The sequence below is a fragment of the Martes martes genome (genome assembly GCF_963455335.1).
Source record: "Martes martes genome assembly, chromosome: 2".
NCBI lineage: Eukaryota > Metazoa > Chordata > Mammalia > Carnivora > Mustelidae > Martes > Martes martes.
Window position 1 is genome coordinate 153,310,200 of NC_137889.1, and position 21,273 is coordinate 153,331,472.

Genomic DNA, 21,273 nt, shown 5'->3' on the forward strand with positions numbered 1-21,273 from the left:
CATTGCTATTTTATGTATTTATAACACATAATTGCTATTGAAATAGCAATAATACAGTGGTCATATTTATTTTTAATGTTCATCCCTTGTCCTTGGGTAGATTTCAGGATCACTCTCTCATACCAATTTCAATGAGAGGCTGAAACATACTGGAGGGAAGTTTTTTAAGCTGCTTTAAAGTATAGATTAAGAGAACTAGTTATATATACATTTATTTTGTTTTGTTGTAGTAAAATGCAAAAAGACCCTTTTTTATACCTGATCCTTCATTAAGTGTTTAACACCTAAAATACTGACTTGACAATTAGATAAATTACCATCTTGATTTTTGGTTATTCTCACAATTAAGGAAAGGATATAGAAATATAAATTCCTACCTGGAAGAATTTCATTGAAGTGTAATTTGGGGAGAGAGGTTACTATATATATTTTGGGACTCAAATGCATTTCTGGATAAACTATATAAATTTTTAAAGTCATGTTTATGGGCCTCTGTTGCTGCCAGAATTGGCTCAGGAGATGTTTTGTTTCCTTCATTTCAGATTTGAGCCACTTATATTCCTTTCTCACTACAAGAGATCAGAATTCACATGGAACATGGGTTTTCTCTTTATCAAGGGGAAAGAGACATAACAGCTGAAGATGCCTGGAAGAGATTGCTTTCTCTCCCACAAAAGAATCTGTAATGGTATAATTTCAGATATAATGATACCTGTGGAGTCTTTGGATTTTAGAAAACGGAGAGAAATTTACATGTGCTAAGGAACCCCTGACTCTTGATATCCACAGGGCACTTTGTTTTTGCCAAGCTCCTAATTTTATTCTCACAGCAGTCTTGGGAATCAGATTCCTGTTTGATTTTTATTTTAGAAATGTTGAAACTGAGGCTAAGGATTTAAGTGAGGTCCACTAAATTGCCCCAGATGGGAAATGTAGGAGTTTAGATTATAATCTTGCCCTTTGTCACCAGAGCCCACGTTCTTTGCATTAGAACACAGTGCCTTTCTAAATGCCCTTTAAACCAGGCTGGCTCAGCAAAGCCTGTCACAGCATAGTTCCTCAGCTCTCCTCCTCATCTCTGTCAGCCAAGCCCTTCAAAATTCTCAATTCATTTTATAAGAGAAAAAAAAGTAAACTCCTATTTTGTACATTTTCAGCCAAAAGTGCCCTATCCCCTTTTACAAGAGACAACATGAATACATAAGTACTAAGCTTCCAGTCTTCAAATTAACCAAAACCATAGATGGGGTGAGAAATATAAATTCCAAGTTACAATTTCAGTGAACCATGGAATTTCAAGATTGGAAGGAATCTTAAATCGTCAGATTCAATCCTGGTTATTTCTGAAGTTACACTGTATAATAGGTGCTTGCATAAGACTAATGTTGTTTCAGAAAATTATGTGCCACATAATCACAGTGGAGATTTAGTCAGTGTTGCCCATTTGTGTCAAATAGTGTTATAAGTGAATTACCCATATAGTCCTATATATATATTAATCCATATAAAACCCATGTAGTCTTCACAATATCTCAGTGAAGTATTTTTTAAAATATGCCACTTTAGAAATGAGGAAACAAGCATACGCTTATTTATTTATTATTCTTTTAAAGATTTATTTATCTGAGAGAGACAGAGCACAAGGCAGGGTGGGGAGCAGAAGGAAAGAATCTCAAGCAGACTCCCTGCTGAGCACAGATCCTGATCCCACAACCCTGAGATCAAGACCTGGGTGGAAATCAACAGACACTTAATGTCCTGAGCCACCCAGGCTCCTGGGATAGGCTAATTTAATTTCCTTAAAGTCACACAGCTCTAAGCAGCAGCTGGAATTTGAATGCAGAGGTGTGGTTCCAGCACGGTTGCCTTACACTTTCTCACTGGATTGGGGAATAGCTCAACTTCTGCAGGGATCCTAGCACTGTTCCTGCACCGCAAAAATGAAGACTTTGTGAATGATGTTTTCATTATCTCTTCTAAGTTGCTTTTCCTGTTCTAAAGGAAAGCTATTGATTTTTATATATTTACTATGCTATTGGGTAACTTACTGACCTTAATTATTAGTTGTAATAGCTTTTCAGTGATGCCTGATGAGTTTTCTAGGTGTACAATCGTAGCATCTACAAATAAACACACTTTTTCTTCTTTCATTCCAGTTGTTACACTCCATATTGGTTTCTTGCTTTAATAGATTGGGTATAATGTAGGTCTTTGTACAAATTAGTTGGAATGATGAAAATGCTATGGAATTTTAGAGACTCGATAAGCAGCTAAGAAGCTTTTCAGGTATAGTGTAATAATAATGGTCTGGCCTAAATAATGGCATGGTAAAATCAATATCTATTAGAGAGGAATTTTGTATTAAAAATTGACTAAACTTAAGGATATGGCCTGGGAAACACTAAAAGTTTTTTAACCTGAAGCATACAAGTCTAATTGATAATGATCAGGAAATTGACTTTATTTTAATAGCTGCTGAATTCCAGTAATCTATTCATCTGAAATAAAGCAACTAGAAAAAATAATCAGAATTTTCAGTTTATAAACAGTTCTAGGAATGTGTCTTTAAGAGAAATTAACATATATATTGTTTTTATTTTATAGCCTCTCCATAGTCTGATATGTGCTCTAACTATCCAGAAAATATATTGTACAAAGTTAACATAATACTTATCTAATTTATAAATTAACCTGAAAAACAATTTATTGATTCATTTAGCCTTTTAAGACCCTGAGATGAATTGTATACTGGTTTTTCAGATTTAGTCCACTTCAGAATCTTTAGGATAGCTCTTAAGAAAGGTTGTTACCAGGAGATTTGTGATTTTATTAGTTGGCGGCAAAGCCTAGAAATCTACACTTTTATCTATCAGTCCAGGCACTTTTGATACTTTCAGAAACCCTTGATCTTGGGCAGTTTGTACCTGCACTTTGAATCGTGTGCTGTATTTGGTACACACGTCCCTGTCATTCACACACCACATTTCAACACCATCTCGTGTTTCTTTCAACATGGCCTGTTGTTGAATTTTTGCATATCCTTGTCCCTATGGTCTGGCTTCTGAGCATGTCCTGATTTTCTTACCAGAAGAACAGCCAAATTACCCTTCTCAACTCTACTTAGACTCAGGGAAGTCTTGGTTTTCTTTCTCAGGGTGGTGAGATCGAGTCTGCATGCTCCTCACCGGTGGAGGAGGCAGCCAAGTGTTTCTTTTTCTAGTGGGACTGAGCAGGAGCATAGGTGATGCCCTGTCCCCCACTTCTAAGGAATCCTCTAGGGCTGTCCCCAGCCTACGCAAAAATTGTAGCCTTTAGGGAGCTTGTTGTCACAACCAAATGAGGATTAAACAAAAGCAAAGTTTTTAAAAAGCACTTTTATTACTTCTACCTTTTTTGCTTAGCTTCAAGGAGGAGGTAGAACAATATTTCCTATGGCTTACTCTGTAAAAATAAAAGAGGAGGCTATATACATGTAAGTATAAGGAAATTTAAAAAATCTGAATGCACAGTGCTTTTATCTACCGGAAGTAATTATGTACAAGGCTAAAAATACACTACCACTAAAATTTAGGATTTCCATTAAATGAAGAGCAACAGAGATGGATTAAAAACAGAACAGTAAACCAGAAATACAATACTATCAAACACCCTGGGCCTATTTACTTGAAAATAGGTAGAAATATCCTGCCTGTTTCTTGTTCAAAACCTAGGTTGGATCTAACTGGGCGGGGGGGGGGGGGGGGGGGTTCTGATGAGCCAGCACTCTGAGATACTTGTGAAGGAAGGAAGGTTGGTGCTGTGTGGCAGGAACTGTATATCCCACAAAGAAACTTCCAGAGTTGGGATGGAAATACAAAAAGAAGGTCCCAGTGGTGATTGGTGAGTTGAGGTGACTTACTGCCTCTGATCACATGAGTGCTGGACTGTTACCGATTGGTTCTGGAAGAGCCCCCCTTAGAGCAGATTCTCAGAATTCAGCCGTGGGCTTTGTATTGCACATCACTGCAATGGCTTATTTATTTAAGAATAAAACAAACACAGTAAATATCCCTACCACACAAACCCACCCCCCCACCCCCCGCCCCCGCTGCCAAAATACTGCAGAGGAAGAGAGAAGATCATAGCAACCTGAAGACAGTCCTTAAAGAAGGTATCCCAAGCTGCATCAGTCAGGGGCAGCATCTCTGGGATAAGCTTATCCTTCCAGGACCAAATGTGACCGAGGCAGCACTCATTTGAATGGAGAGTTTCCAAAATATCCTTATAGGAACAGTTTCAGTATATTAGACTTACATAATTTGCAAGATTTTTTGCATTCTCTCTCTCTTATTTTTTCTGTTGAAAGAAAGGGGGAGCCCCGTCTCTTCTGAGTCCTCCTAGGTGGTCCTGTTTTCCTTCCTGGGAGCAGAAAGGGTATGATTTTTTTCTTCTTTTAAAGATCGTAAGTGGAGGTTATTGCTCCGCCTGTATTGTCTGTTGCATTCCCAGGACTGCCGCGTCTACTAGTTTGTGTAAGAGCCCAGCAGGGGTCTTTCATTATCTTTTTTTCTAAGTGTGGTCTTCCTTGCTTTCTCCCCTTGTTTCCTTTCTTTCGGCAGGTATCTTCATTTTCATTTCACGGAGATGTTTCTTTGAAAGAAGAGAAAGTAGTGTGCTCCTTTAGAAGTATTTCTCATTCAAAACAGACAGAGATTAATAAATTGAGAAGAAGGAGATGAATTGAGAAAGTTACAACTTGAAACGCTGCAATTGTGGGAGAGAGAAAGCGGGTAAGAATAGTAGATAGTGTGAAACAATCTGAGGCAGAACGCTGAAAACCGCTATTCAGAAATGCCACAAATCGGACGTTCCCTTTAGTCTGTCAATCTCCTATTCTCAATTCTTATATACCATCTCTTTCTCCTGATGCTCAGTCTGAAGTATTTCCTCTCATGAAAAGAATAGAGTTTTTCAAACTCAAGAGCCTAATTAGGAACAAGGTTTTCCATCCTTTCAGGATTGCCTTGTAAGTTCAGCTCCTCTTTCCTGAGCTATTTACAATGGAGGCCTTTATAATAAAGGGTGTCACAGTAGGATACTGCCATCATTGGTAATATCGAAATGAGAACCGTGGAGAGCAAATAGACATAAGTTCAAGTACTGCAGTGTCCATTCTTTGTGAGTGCTTCTGTCTGATGCACTCACAAGTAGGCACATACCATATTGGACTGACACCAAGCGGATGGGGAGGCGCCTCGGCACTGTCATCACGTTGCCACAGCCATATGGAATGAGCCTCACAGTTAGTACTGGGAAAAGGTTGCTCACTTCCACATTCTGATACCACGCTTACAGGCTGCTTTCACTTAGCCTTCAGGCAGGAGTGCGATGAAAATGGAGATGTCAGAGATGGCTGAGAGGAAGGAGGACTTTTCTTGGGAGGGATGTACAGGATCTTGGTTTTAATCACAAGCAACAGTGTTTCTCAGACTCCCAGCATGTGTGAGAATCAACCAGAGAGCAAGATTCCTAGACGTTGCCACTAGATGTTCTGCGGAGGAGCCCAGTGATTTTCATTTCCGGTATACTTCTTGTTGATGCCATAGCTTTCAGTAATTTCCTGGACCAGAGTTAGAACAGCAGGGATGTCAGGCACACCGTTTTGGGGGTGGGGGGTGGAATCCAAATAGGAGATCTCTGAAATTTTGAAATTATCCTTGACTCCTTCTCTCACACGTTTCCTACTCCCCTGAGCTCTCTCGCCCTCTGCCACAATTTCCAGTCATTGGTCTAATAACGTCCACCCTCAAATTATCTCTTTAGTGCACCCCCACATATCCACTTCCCACTTTAATTCAAACCCAAATTGTTCTTTGCCCGAGTCTTCAGTAGTATCTTGAATGATCCCAGCCTCCACTCTAGTCTTATCTCAATTTAATCTAGCCTCCATGTAACTTTCTTTTTAAAATAAAATCTGATCAAACTGTTCCTCTGATTAAAATCCAATGAAGGCATCCAATTCTGTACAGAGTGAAGTCCAAGCTTCTTAGCATTGCGTATTAGTCCTTCCTCATTTCTCGCTCATCCATCTGTCCAGTTTTCTCTCCAGCAGTTCTCCATCCCATCCCCTCAAGCAATGCTTTATTTATCTGACAGCCCTGTTGAGCTACTTGTAGATTCCTGAACAAAGCTATAATCTCTCCCTCTGAAATGTCTTTCATTTTCAGTTGGGGGGAATTTCCATTTGTCATTCAAAATTCAACTTGGGCATAACTCCTCTGTGAAATTTTACTTGACCCTTCAGAGCCAGCTGCATAAAACTCTCCCTTACATGGTCACTTATCAACTGGTAGTAATAATTTGCTTATTTTCTTCTCCTCCTAAGTAGTATGATTTCCTTAAAAGCAGGGTGTAAAATGTTACTTATACAGCATCTCTTACAATGGTGTTTACTCAATTAAGTTTGATTTTTAGATCAAGTCACATTTGAAGTTTTCCATTCTTCAGATAGAGAAGAGAGAACAGGTTAAGGAATTGTGTGGCAGCCTCCGAAATAGGGCTACAGAGTGATATGATGTCTTTGCTGAAACGAAGACAGTTCAGATAGGATTTCTGTCTTATTAAGAGGCTTATGCAGATCACTATGAAGACCACAATACTTAGAAAGCAGTGAGTGTGTCTATCTTTGTTTCAAACCTTATGCTTTAAGTGCATTGTTTAAATACTCAGTAAAAATATCACCAATTGTATATAGAGCATGCAAATTGTTAATACTTGAGTTATTTTATTCCAGCTGTGCTGTACTTTGAAAAACCATTGAATATCCTTTACCTCATTAAACATGAAGCCTATAGCTAGTCTGAAGATTAACAGAGTATCTATTTTCCTATTAACCAAGAGGAAAAAACCTTTATAAAGTAAATCACAACAGAACACTCTCCTGCTCCCTCTCACATTCTCTGTTTGTATACACTAGCCAGAGTCAAGGAAACTGGGGTTACCAACAATTTATATTACACTTTTACATTTCTCTAAGGCCTGGGGCAACTCTTATTAAAGATTTCAATGTTAAGAGGGAATACAAATTATAAAACTAAACACTTCTGGCCCTAATCATTACATAAATGGGCCAAGGAAAATTCATTGGGGGTGGATAGCCTAGACTTACGCTGGCAGTGGTAGGAGAGCAATAGACCAGGACGGAGACCTAAGACAGGTGGGACTTTGAAGAGTGCTAGTTCCTGAGAGGTGTGACCTGGAGTTGTTCTCTGTGTGGCTCCAAGACCATCTACGGAAGGGATGTCTCCTCGTGGACATGTCATATTTTTTTGTTTTTCATAGCCTAAATTCTCATAGACCAGTGACTCAGATATATGACTCACTCTCCAGCTGGCTTCAGTCTATTAAACCACTTTAGTTTCAACATAAGCTCTGGTCTGACAGGAAGAGAAGGAAGAGGGGATTGTTGAGCTGATTCTGGGCTCTGATTTTATGTGGGGCTCAGGTATGGGCTAGCCAGGATGCCACTGCACAGTGTAATTGGGGGAGCATCCAATTTCCTTTGGTTCCTTTGACCTAGATCCTCTTTCTAAATTGCCCCCTAAACAATCTGAGCAATCCATACTATCATATAATGCAGGAACAAATTTGCATTTGCATTTTGACCCAGAAGAGTCCTTAAGGTAGCCCTGATGTTCCCACTGGAGAATACACCAACAATTGTAACCTTTGAGAGTATGCTGTGCTCATGGTTGCCAAGGAAATCAAAAGAACAGAGCATGAATGTTACAATTTTATTGTCTGTTTCAGGAACTATAGCCTCCAGATGGAGGAGATAAAATACAGCCTGTGGGTCATTTACGTGATAGTTTTATTCTCTCCCTCCAGATTCTCACCTCTATGCTTGAATCTTGTCTACATCATCCTTGGGAAGGGGCCATACATTCTAAACGTAAACAACCCTAGTAATGGAGGAGTTCACTACTTTTAGAGAGAACACTTGCCTATTTATAGACTCTGATTTTTAATTCTTAGAACAAATGTAATCTACTTTCAGACTAAAGGTCATTTAGTATTGGAAAACATTACCAATGCTCCTACTTCCTTTTTGACATGATTTCTGTTTAACCTCTTGGTTACTCTCCTTTGAATAGTTCCTAAATTTTAAATTTTATTACATTTTATAAAATTTATATAAACTTCTATGTGACTTAACTCTTATTGATTGTTTTATTTTGTGTTAATTGATAAAATATAGAAAATTTCATAGTTTTAAAAACATTTGAAGTTTTCCAAACAGAAGAAGGTTTTAAATTCTTAGTGTATATATGTATAAAAATACAAGTATATTTATAGATTATGCTCTGAATGGAAGAGAGACATATTTTGAGGGCCTCATAACAAGATTGTCAGTTTTCATGTTTCAGATTTTCATACTTTAATGCAGATAAAACTATCAAAGCCTTCCATTGGACTTGTTGGTTTATTTTTCCTTAAGTTGGGGTTTATAAATTTTTTTTAAAGATTTTATTCATTTATTTGACAGAGAGAGATCACAAGTAGGCAGAGAGGCAGGCAGAGAGAGAGAGAGGAGGAAGCAGGCTCTCTGCTGAGCAGAGAGCCCGATGTGGGACTCGATCCCAGGACCCTGAGATCATGACCCGAGCAGAAGGCAGAGGCTTAACCCACTGAGCCACCCAGGTGCCCCTATAAATTTTTTAAAAAAATATTTCATTTATTTATTTGACAGAGAGAGACACAGGGAGTGAGGGCACAGGCAGGGGAGTGGGAGAGGACAAGCATGCTTCCTGCTGAGCGGGGAGCCTGATGCGGGGACTCTATCCAGGACCCTGGGATTATGACCTGAGCCGAAGGCAGCAGCTTAATGACTGAGCCACCCAGGTGCCCCATAAATATTTTTGTATATTAGGTTTACCATGAAAGGAATGACCCCAAAGTTGTTTCTTTTCTTAAAAAAAAAAAAAAATTATGTGTGTGTGTGTATAAATATATTTGTTTCTTATACTTGTATGTTTTGACCCTAGTAATTAATATTTTACATAATCTGTATCCATCTTCTTAGTGTTGTTATAAATCTGACTACTTGTCATTAGCATACTGGTGACCTTGAACTCTACTGCTTTGTTCCAGCTGCTGATTTAAAGGTGGAATAGAACAGGCTACCCTGTGGTAAATCTTCCTGGATGAGAATTTAATTTTCACAAATGAAATATATGTAAATATAATATATATATGTGTGTGTGTGTGTGTGTCTCATGACAAAGTGAAGTTTATCCTAGGAATGTGATGATTGTTCAGCATTTGAAAATTAATAGGTATAAATTATCACATCAACAGTCTAAAGAAGAAAAATCATTTGATCCTTCCAGAAGATACAGAAAATGACTTTATCAAAATTCAGTATCCATTCATGATAAAAACTCATAGCAAATTAGGAACAGAAGGAAACTTGCTCAACATGACAGACAGCATCTATATAAAAAGATGCCTTTTTCTTTAATGGTGGAAATGGTGGAAAACTCAATTCTTGTCTGTTAAAGAACAAGTTATGTTTCCCCATTTTTACCACTTTTATGAATATCACATTCTAGGTTGTTGGTGAACTGAGCTAAGAAAAAGAAATTAATTCATGCTAATGAAAAAGAAAGAAATAAAACAATCTCTATTTTCAGACAATATAATTATCTATTTAGAAAATACCAAAGAATTTACAGAAAAACTACTGGAAATAAAAAGTGAATTTAGCATGATTGCAAGATATAAAATCAATGTAGAAAACTAATGATATTTCTATATATTAAATAAATAAAATTATTTATTTTTAAATTTAAAAACATAGCATAGAATAGAATTTTTCAGAAATTTTTGGAGTACTTGAACTACCCAATTTTAAGACTTATTATACCTACAGTATTCAAAGCACTGTGGTGTTGGTTAAATTACTGATACATAGATCAAAGGGACAGAGCAGAGTCCAGAAGTAGACCCAATGTATAGGATCAATGGAATTTTAACAAAGGGGAAAAGTCAATTCATAGTTGAAATGACCATTTTTCAACCAATGATCCTAGAACAATTGGACATCCATATACCAAAAGCAAAACAAAATCTTTGATCCTTGAACTCAGAATGGGTCATATACCTAAAAATAAAATCTAAAAATGTAAAATTTTTAGAAAATAACATAGGAGGAAAATCTTTGTGATCCTGGATAGGCGCAGTTTTCTTTGGTTAGACCACAAGAACACAATAAAAAAAAGAGAAAAAAATGATATATTGGAATTTATCAACATAGAGAACTTCAAAACTGCTACTTTTCAAAAGGCACTCTTAAGAAAATAAAAATACAAGCCAGAGGGGTGCCTGGGTACAGTGGCCAACTCATGGTTTCAGCTCAGGTTGTGATCTCAGGGTTGTGAGATCGAGCCTTGCATCGGTCTCCACACTCCGCACAGAGTCTTCTTAAAACTCTCCCCACTCTCACTCTCTCTCTCTGCCCCCCAAATAAATAAATCTTTTAAAAAAATACAAGTCATAGACTGAAAGAAAATATTTTTTATCACATATGTGATGAGGAATTTGTATCCAGGATAAATAAAGAACACCTAGAATTCAATGGGAAGAAAACAAACAATAATCGAAATAAATTTTTTTAAAATATTTTATCTATTTATTTAACAGAGATTACATGTAGGCAGAGAGGCAGGCAGAGAGACAGGAGGAAGCAGGCTCCCTGCCGAGCAGAGAGCCCGATGCGGGACTCGATCCCAGGATGCTGGGATCATGACCAGAGCTGAAGGCAGAGGCTTTAACCCACTGAGCCACCCAGGTGCCGCTCGAAATAAATTTTTGAAAAAATTTTTAAACTGATACTTTACCAAAGGTGATATACAGATGGCACATATACACATACAAGAATGCTAAACATCATTATTCATGAGGGAACTAGAAATTAAAAGCATGATGAGATACTACTATGAACACTGCAAAGATTTTAGTACCTGGTGATACCTGGTGAGGATGTAGAGCCATTGGAAGATTTGTAATTGGCCGTTGAAAATGCGAAATTGTACATTAACTGTGGAAAACAAGTTGATAATATCTTATAAAGTTAAATATCCATTTACTATCCCTTTCTGGGAATTCACCAGATACAAATACTTTTTTAATATACAAATCATATGCAAACATCTGTGTTAACTTTATTCATAATTGACAAAAACTGAAGATAACTGCTACCCATTAACAGGTGAGTGGATAAACAAACTGTGGCATATCACACTTTGGAATACTACTCAGCAAAGTAAAGGAACCAACTACTGATACTCGCACAATGTGGGCGAACTTCAACTGTGTTATAGTAAGTGAAAGAAACCAGCTCCCAAAGGCTGTATACCATATAATTCCATGTCTATGACATCCTGGAAAATACCAACCTATAAACCCCCCAAAATGGATCAATTATTGTCAGAATAAGAGGGAAGGATGATGATCTGGGAATGGGAGAGTTTTGTTTTGTTTGGTTTTTTGCATTAATGGAATTTTTCTATATTTTGATTTTGGTGATTTAGTATGACTATGCATTTGCAAAACTCAGAGAATCTGCTATATATGAAAAAGTATGAATTTTACTCAATTATACCTTAATAAAAGATTAATATAAAGAGGATTTAAAAAAGAAACAATGGGGGGATGACACCTGGGTGGCTCAGTTGGTTAAGTGTGTGACTCTTAATTGCAGCTCAGGTCATGATCTCAGGGTTATGGGATCAAGCCCTGCATCAGGCTCTGTGCTCAGTTCAGAAGTGTGCTTCTCTGCCTCTTTCTCTCTCCCACAGCATCTCCCCCAACTCCAATGTACACACTCTCTCTAAAATAAATAAACAAATCTTTAAAAAAATTTAAAAAATGAAGAAATAATACAAGTCACATAGGATTAAGTTTGAGCCCAGATGATATAGATTGTAAAGGTAACAGGATTTTAAAGGAGTGAATCGCTGTAGTGATCAACTGAAAGATCAGAAAGTTCTGATAAAGGAGGATATAGTATTTTATTCAGATCTTGAAAAAGTCTCGGTGAAGGAGGGGAAAAGTGCAAGTTCAAAATGGTCGGAGGAAGTGTTTGTGAACAAAATTGTTGTCACTTTGTGCCATGATGATTTATTTTTCATTTTGTCTAAAGACTTGGAAAACACAATCAAGTATAACAAAAGATTTAAGTTCCTGCTTTATTATGAACCAGTTATAGGATTTTGGATAAGTTAGTCAAAATATTTGATTCTCTATTTTGATATCCTTAGAAGTAACAGAAATAATAATTCCCAAGATTCAACCAACCAACCAACCAACCAGCCAGCCAACCAACCATTTACTTAGCCCCTAAATAATTCCAGACATGGCTCTGACACTTCTAAGTGAGGGATGAGTTACTTAACCTTTCTGAACTTCCTTTCTGTTCTCTAAAGGGAGAATGGTAATGATACTTAACATGCTAGGGTTGTTGAGATAATGTGGTCAGTGGTACTCAGCTTGTTTGTACTTGTTTTATTTTTTAAAAAGATTTATTTATTAGAGCATGTGCACATGTGTGCATGCATGGTCGGGGAGAAGAAAGGGACAGAGGGAGAAGAGAATCTTAAGCAGACTTTGTGCTGAGTATGGAGCTGGATGTGGGATGTGATCTCATCACCCTGAGATCATGACCTTAAAACCATTACCTGAGCCAAAACTGAGAGTTGGTCACTTAACCAATTGTGCCACCCAGGCTCCCCTGTAATTTTTTTTTTTTTTTTTTTAGATCAAATATATACTCAAGTGGTCACAGCCTGGGCAGGGAAAACATAATATTCAAAGCCAAGAAATGAAGAGAAAATCTGATGTATTCAGGAAACTGAAATAGTTGGATGTAGCTGATAATCAGGCTTGAAGGAGGAGGAATGGTGAGAGAAAAGATGAGCAGTAGCTAAATCACAAAGAGCTATGTGTGTTTTGGCCTTTCTTTTTTCCTAATTATGAGAATAGCAATGGAGAAGTGTTGACTTATTTGAGAAGTATTTGGGAGGCAGAGTTTACAGTGTTTAGTGACAAATTGGGATGGGAAGGGAGGGACAAAAAGAAATGTAGGAAAACTTATCCATTTCTGGCATAAGTGACTAAGATGTTTGTTGTATTAGCTCCTACCTAGGAAATGAAGTGCCAAAAACAGGTGTTCATGTGTGCATGTGTCTGTATATATGTGTGTGTGGGGGGTGTGTATATTGGATTAGAAGGTGAGAATGGTTGAAGAGTTTGATTTTAGAAATGTTGGGTTCGATGAGGTAATGGGTAACAAGTAGAAATTTTCAATAAGCAACTATATATTGGGATCTGCAGTTTAGAAGAGATGTATGAGCCTGAATTTGTGAATTTTAAGAACATAGGTGATAGTTATAGGTATGGAAATGAAAGAAATAAAATACATTGAATATATACATTACCTGGAGAAGAGAGCCAAATACATAACTCCAGGAAATACAACTATTTCATGTATAGGATGAGGAATTTCATTCAAGTGGAGACTCAGAGGAATAGACTGGATGATTCTGACAATAAAAATAATAAAGGCTAGTAAACATTGAGTGCTTATTACATAATAGGCTCTGTGCCAAATGATATGCTATTAGGGTCTCATTTCATAAATGGGGAAATGAAAGCTCAGTGAGAATAAGTGATGTCGCAAGGCACCCAGCTACACACGATGGATGTGGCTTTGAAGCTTAGGATGTCTGACTGCAGAGCTCAAGTTCTTATAAAGTAAATCCAACTTGGAGAGTTGTTAGAAAAGTGGAAAGAGAGGAACACAAGAAGAAAGAGTTCAGCTGTGTTAAAGCAAAATTCGTACATTTTACATTGCATTTAATAACTAGGAAGAGACGCCATAAGCGACCTTGAAAAGAGATACTCCATATAGATGGCAGGAGGTGAAGCCAGATTACAGAACATTGAGCAGGTACAGCAAGGACAATAGTAAATATAATCTTAGGTCACATATAATCACGGTCACATTTTCAGTCATCATAGCACTTTGGGCTTACAGAATAACTTTAAGAAGATGAAGAACTGACCAGTTGGTAGAAAATGTGAAGAATTTTTTAAAATTTTATTTTATTTTTTCAATGTTCCAAGATTCATTGTTGATGCACCACACCAAGTGCTCCATGCATATGTGCCTTCCTTAATACCCACCACCAGGCTCACCCATTCCCCAACCCCCTCCCTTCCAAAACCCTAGGTTGTTTCTCAGAGCCCACAGTCTCTCATGGTTCATCTCCGCCTCTGATTTACCCCAATTCGTTTTTCCTTTCCTTCTTCTAATGTCCTCCATGTTATTCCTTATGCTCCACAAGCAAGTGAAACCAGGATGATTTGCTTTCTCTGCTTGACTTATTTCACTCAGCCTAATCTCCTCCAGTCCGATCCATGTTGATACAAAAGCTGGGTATTCATCCTTTCTGATGGAGGCATCATACTCCATAGTATATATGGACCATATCTTCTTTATCCATTTGTCTGTTGAAGGGCATCTTGGCTCTTTCCACAGTTTGGCAATTAAGATTTTTAATAAGCATGCATGTGCCACATGAAGGCTGTGAAGGAAGTGAAACTACTATGTTAAATAAATAAGACTTCCTTTTTAGCAACAACACCCCCTACTGTCAATTCAAACCCAATTTTGGGGACCGGTTCTTGTGTCCACCTGAATAAAAATGTTCTTGTGTCCACCTGGACTCACGAATCTTCTGCTCACTATCAGATAATGGAAAGTTCTTTGTAACTTCTTCCCACAAAGGAGTATCAATACAATTATTAATTTGTCCAGTAGAACATAATAATCAAAATCTTAATACTTTGTTTGCAGTTCAGCTTTCCCATTCTCTCTCTTAGCTAGAGCCTGATTCAGACTGATTGTGTGCAGGAACAGGGGCAGGGCTCCACAGAGAGCCTCTCTTTATGCTACCAGAACTTTTGTTCTTCCAGAGATTTCTGACCAGTGAAACTGGGGAAATTTCAGCAATAGAGGAGTGTCTCTATTTAAGGAACAGGAAAATTCCTTCATTCCAAATAGTTATGTGAATGAGCTGGGTTTGGTGCTCCCTGGGTCTAGGAGCTGTTTGAAAAGTTGACTCATTCACTCATTGAGAAGTTTCCTGGGTTCTTTTGAGACCCTTTTCTCCTCACTAGGAACTCTCTTATCTAATTCTCTAAATGGACAAGTGTATTAAGTTATCACTCGTCAATTATGACTTTTTCTTAAGGTTTGGTGGCAGAGTATACAATTCTTGTTTTCAGGAATCTTCCAAGTTCCCTTGCCTGTATACCTGTGGGAGAAGGAAACTCACCCTATGTCACATCTGCTATGGGAACCAGCTACTTCAGGCTCATCTTCTTAGGCAATGCAATTGATTCCCAAACTGCTGTTTCCATGGTGCTGTTTCAAGTGGTCTCTGGTCAGCTTGTCCCTCTTTATATTTATCAGGCAAGAGACATAAGCAAGTCCACTCTGTTTCCCAAATTGCCAGGACATATCATAAACACCCTGAATGTTCATTGGAAACCCCTTTCCCTAGTTTTGAGGCAAAGTGCAGAAACTCCCAACCCTGCCCTCTCAGGGATAGTAGGACTGATAGCATCAGAATGGCTTTCCTAAAACTCCTTAATCTCCTAACTCCTAAATATTTAATACTTTCTATATGGAAGAAGTGTTGAGACTATGATTTAGTTTTGTTATAAAATCTTGGGTAGTCTTGAACCTCAATGTGGAATGTGGCTGATTTCTTTAGGTCTTTCCCTCAATTAATTCTAAAATAATTTATTTAAATTGATTATGACTTCAAACCAAGTGGATTTTTGTTCTCATTTGCATGAAGTCCTCTCTAAAAAGAAAAGCATGTTGAAGAGAGAGTTCAAAGTACTGACCTATGCCTGGAGATGCTGGTGTTGTATCTTTGAATGAGTAAATTCAGTTGAGCATTAATTAAAAAATGGCAACACAGTGAATTAGCACAGCTTTCTCATGCAACATAATGATCAATAAAGGAAAGACACAGGTGCCTTGGAGAAAAATTTAACCCAAGTGCAAATCTTTTATTTATAAGTTTCAAATTAAATCTGCTTGACTTTTGAAAGCTCCATTCAAACATTAATATAAATGTTTTCATATCAAAGGGGGAAAGTGCTACGCTTCTTTTGTAAAATAAAATGCATATGATTTACATGTTCCCAGATGAAAAACATGAGTTGAGCACAATATATAAATGAGAAAAATATTAAAATGAGTTTATTGTAAGCAGAATCTCCAATAGAAGTTATGTCCACAATTGTAAGTTGTGGTTCTTAACAGTAATCTGGTCACACATTTATGTTTGTCAAATAAAGAGTATTCTTGACTAAATAATTCAATTTATGTTAGAGTGACAAATTCAAGTATTTTACAATCATAACTGCTAAGCAGGTCTCTTTGTAAAGACCATTGACATTAAAGCAAGAGTAACATCGGGAAAAAATAAAAGACTAGTCATTCTTTTTGTGAACAATAGATGCTTATAAGGTTGACCTGAGGATGGTCCAAAGAGACCCAGCAAGGCCCCCACTTCAGTGGTATATTCACACATGTTTTCATAGTTTAAAGCATTATGTTTTACAAAAAGATAAAATGGAAACCTGACTCTTGGGCTCATGGTACTTGGAATGGCTGATTTTATTCTGTGAAGGCAATGGACCCTGGTTAAGACCATACTCAAAATATATGCAGTGTATTCTGTGAGGAGTTCTCACTGAAGAATAAACACAGAGCACTTAAGAAACAAGAATAAAATTACCAGAGATAGCTCCAGCTTGGAAACCAATATAAATTCTGGTTCTCACTTTGGATTGTTTTAGAGATGTGCAGATTAATTTCCTGGACTCCTGGTGAGTCAGCAGTATTTTCTTAAGTTAAAATCGTGTTAATATTATCATGAGATGAAAGCAGAAAATAAGATGAAATGAAATAAAGTCCCTAATGATTTACAGAATCCTCCCCTTTCCTGACTATCTCAGGGGAATGGTAATGATATAAGAGTATTCATAATAGATCTGATTGTAAGCTGACTGTATGATGGCTAATATGAATTTTGGGAGTCACATGACCAGAGTTCTAATTCTGGGTTTACAGTTTTTGCATTTATCTGTAGGTTAAAAATGAATGAAGGTGGTAGAAGGTTATCTTTGCATGAGGAATGCTTTAAAGAAATCCAAAGATGAGAGGGCAGGTGGTGTAGCTGAAATCTTAAAGTTGTTTCCTGACACATTCCCCACTTTGACTTCCATCTTGTCAGATTATACATCCCAAAACGTTACTTTGATCATCTCATGTTCTTGTCAGGAAATTATATTTCACTGCTATTCCTCCAAACCCCCATCTCCCTCCCCACCAAAATTCTAGTCTCTTCAACAAAAGACCTTCAGTATCATACACCTATCTACTTTTCCAGATCTTTTACTATTTTATATTCTACATAATGCTTCTCTGCCCATCAAACTAGGTACTTAACTTTCCTTTGGAAAATCTTATACATTCTTCCTTTCACTGTTTTTATTTGTCCCTATTTGTAATGTTGCCCTTGCCCCACTCCACCTCCCTTAAATACCAGCTCACATCCCAAAATCTCACCTCTTTTACAAAGCTGTCTATGACAGTTTCAAGATGAAATGAACTCTCCTTTTTTAAAATATTGGTAGTTCATCCTGCATTCTTTTCAGTGTGCTTATATATCTACCTCTAGTACCCTAGAAGTGCTGGACTTAGGAGTGCAAACAGAAATCAGTTTACTTCTTTCCTTGTCCCTCACTTTGCTGCATCATCCCTCCTCTCCCCCACCCAATACAGATCTCCCTTGACTTAAAATGGTGTTACCTTCCAATAAACCCATCATAAGTTGAAAATATCATTAGTAGAATATTCACAAATTATACCTAATCTACCAAACATACCTCAGTCTAGTCTACATTAAATGTGGTCAGCACACTTATGTTAGTCTATAGTTGGGCAAAAGTATCTAAAAACACAAAGCCTATTTAGTAATAGTGCTCAATGTCTCGTGTAATTTATTGACTACTGTACTGAAAGTGAAAAACACTGTGGTTGTATGGGAACATAATGGTTGTCAGTGTGTTGGTTGCTTGCCCTCATAACTGCTGGCTGACTGGGAGCTGTGGATCACTGTCTCTGCCAAGCATCACAAGAGAGTATGTATTGCATATAGCTAGCCTGGGAAGAGATCAAAGATCAAAATTTGAAGTATGTTTTCTACAGAATGCATATTGCTTTCATACTATCGTAAATCCAAAAAAATCTTAAGTCAAACCATTGTAAATTGGGCATCTGTTTCTGAACTGATCTATAGCTTTTTCGGCCATTTTCATATATAAACAAAGTTTTATTTCTAGATATTTTTAAAAGTCCAGTCAGGCCTACATTAAGACTTCACTCTCTTTACTCTTTGCAGTGCAGTTCTAAGCAACTCCCACTAGGTTTAGATGCAAACTTTCCATAGAGAGTGTCTGACACCAAATCCCTTTGCCTTACCAAAGATGCTAGTCAAATTGTGCAAACAAACAAACAAACAAACAAAACAACCCCCCCAAACCCAAACCATTCAATATGTTCTGACCCAGTAACAGAATAAGATGGGTCTTTGAAATTCTATAGCTTACCAAATTAAAGCCTGATGTCAGTATCCCTTCTGACAAGCACACCAGTCTCCCAGTGGAGTACCTTTCTGGCTTTCTACATTTGAGTTTGGGTTGGGGAAACCTAATAAATAGTTTTGGAGGGGAAAACTAATATGGCACCCATTTCCCAGCTCCTCCCTTTGGACAGAAAGAAAAGAGTGGAATCCATCAACATAATATACCATGTTAACTGAAGGAAGGGGGAAAAAACCCCAAACTCCTATATGATAATCTCATTTGATGCAGAAAAAGCATTTGGTGAAAGTCAACACCTTTAATAAAAACTGAACAAATTAGGCATAGAAGGAAACTACCTCAAAACAATAAAGTCCATTTATGAGAACCCACAACTAACATCACATTCAGTGGTGAAAGTCTAAAAAGCTCTTCCTCTAAGATCAGGAAACAACAAGGATGTCTGCTGTTGCCACTTCTCTTTGACATGGTACTGGATATCCTAGAAGGAGCAATTAGGGAAAACAAAGAAATAAAAATGAATCCAAATTGTAATGGAAAGAGTAATATTATTTCTGTTTGCAGCAACATTATCTTATATGTTGAAATCCCTAGGGATTCCGATAAAAATATCAATACACAAAATCAGTTGCATTTCTTTATACTATATACCATACTACACACCAACAGTGAACAATCTGAAAGGAAATTAAAAAAAACAAAAACAAAAACAAAAACACAAAAACACAATTTCACTTACAAAGCACCAAAAGGAAAGAATACCTAGGAGTGAACTTAACCATCAAGGCAAAAGGTTCATATACAGAAAACTACAAAATATTAAATAAATTAAAGAAGACACAATTAAAAAAAAATTAAACAAAAATTAAAAAATAAATAAATAAATAAATAAATAAAAAAAGAAGACACAATTAAATGGAAAAACATCCTGTGCTGATGGATTGGGAGACTTAATATTGTTAAGGTATCTATAGCACCAAAAACAATTTGCAGCTTTAATGTAATCCCTCTCAAAATCCCATTTTTTTTTTTTTCAAAGGGGATTGTAAAATCCACCTTAAGATTTCATATGGAATCTCAAGGGATCTCAAAAGACCAAAACTATCTTGAAAAAATGTAGAGTTGATGGTCTTATACTTCTTAATTCAAGAGTTATTATCGAGCTTAAATAATCAAAATAGCATGGCTAGTGGTAAAAACCATACAGATAGACAAATGGAATAGGATAAAAAACCCAGAAATAAACCCTCACTTATGTGGTCAAATGATCTTCAACAAACATGACAAAACTATTCAATGGGGATAGAAAAGTCCATTCAACAAATGGTGCTAGGAAAACTGAATATCCACATGTAAAGAGTGAAGTTGCACCTTTATCAAACACCATATACAAAAATTAACTGAAAATGGGTTAAAGACATTTTTTTTTTATGTTTTATGTTCAGACATAAAAGCTAAAATGCCAAACTCATAGAAGGAAACACAGGGATAAAGCTTCCTGACATTAGTTTTGACAATGGTTTATTTGATATAACACCAAAAGCACAAGTAACAAAAGTAAAAATAGATGCATTGACCTACATCAATGTTAAGAACTTGTGTGCATCAAAGTACAGAATCAGTAGAGTAAACAGGTAGCCTCTGGAATGGGAGGAGATATTTATAAATTATATATCCGATAAGGGGTTAATGTGCTGAGTATATAGTGGACTCCTATAACTCAACAACAAAAGCAAACAGCCCAATTTTAAAAATGTACAAAGGTCTTGAATACACATTTTCCCAAAGAAGATATGCAAATGGCCACAAAAGGCATGATAAAATAATTAATATCACTAATCTCTGAAAACATAAATCAAACCACAATGAGATACTATCTTACATCCATTAGGATGGCTGCTCTGAAAATCAAACAAAGAAACAAATTTAAAAAAAAATAGAAAATAACAAATGCTGGCAAGGATGTGGAGAAATTGACACCCTTATGCACTTTTGGTTAGAATGTAAAATGATGTAGTCACTCTGGGAAAGAATATGGGGATTTTTCACAAAACTGAACAAAAAATTACGAGGTGATCTATCCAGTTCCATTTGTGGGTATATACTCAAAAGAATTGAAAGCAAGGTCTTAGAGATATTTGTCCATTCATATTTATAGCAGTGCTATTTGTAACTGCAAAAAGGTAGAAGCAACCCAAGTGTCCATCTGATGAGTGGATAAATAAAATGTGATATTAAAGATAAAATTATGGGGTTCCTGGATGGCTCAGTGGATTAAGCCTCTGCCTTCAGCTCAGGTAATGATCTCAGGGTCCTAAGATCGAGTCCCACATCAGGCTCTTTGCTCAGCGGGGAGCCTGCTTCCTCCTCTCCCTGCCTGCCTCTCTGCCTACTTGTGATTTCTCTCTCTGTCAAATAAATAAATAAACAAATCTTAAAAAAAAAAAAAAAAGGATAAAATTATCCTGACACTTGTTGAAATGGTAATGGAAACTTAAATTCAAGACTATTTTAATAGGGGCATTTCAATAGGGAAAGAAATCAGGA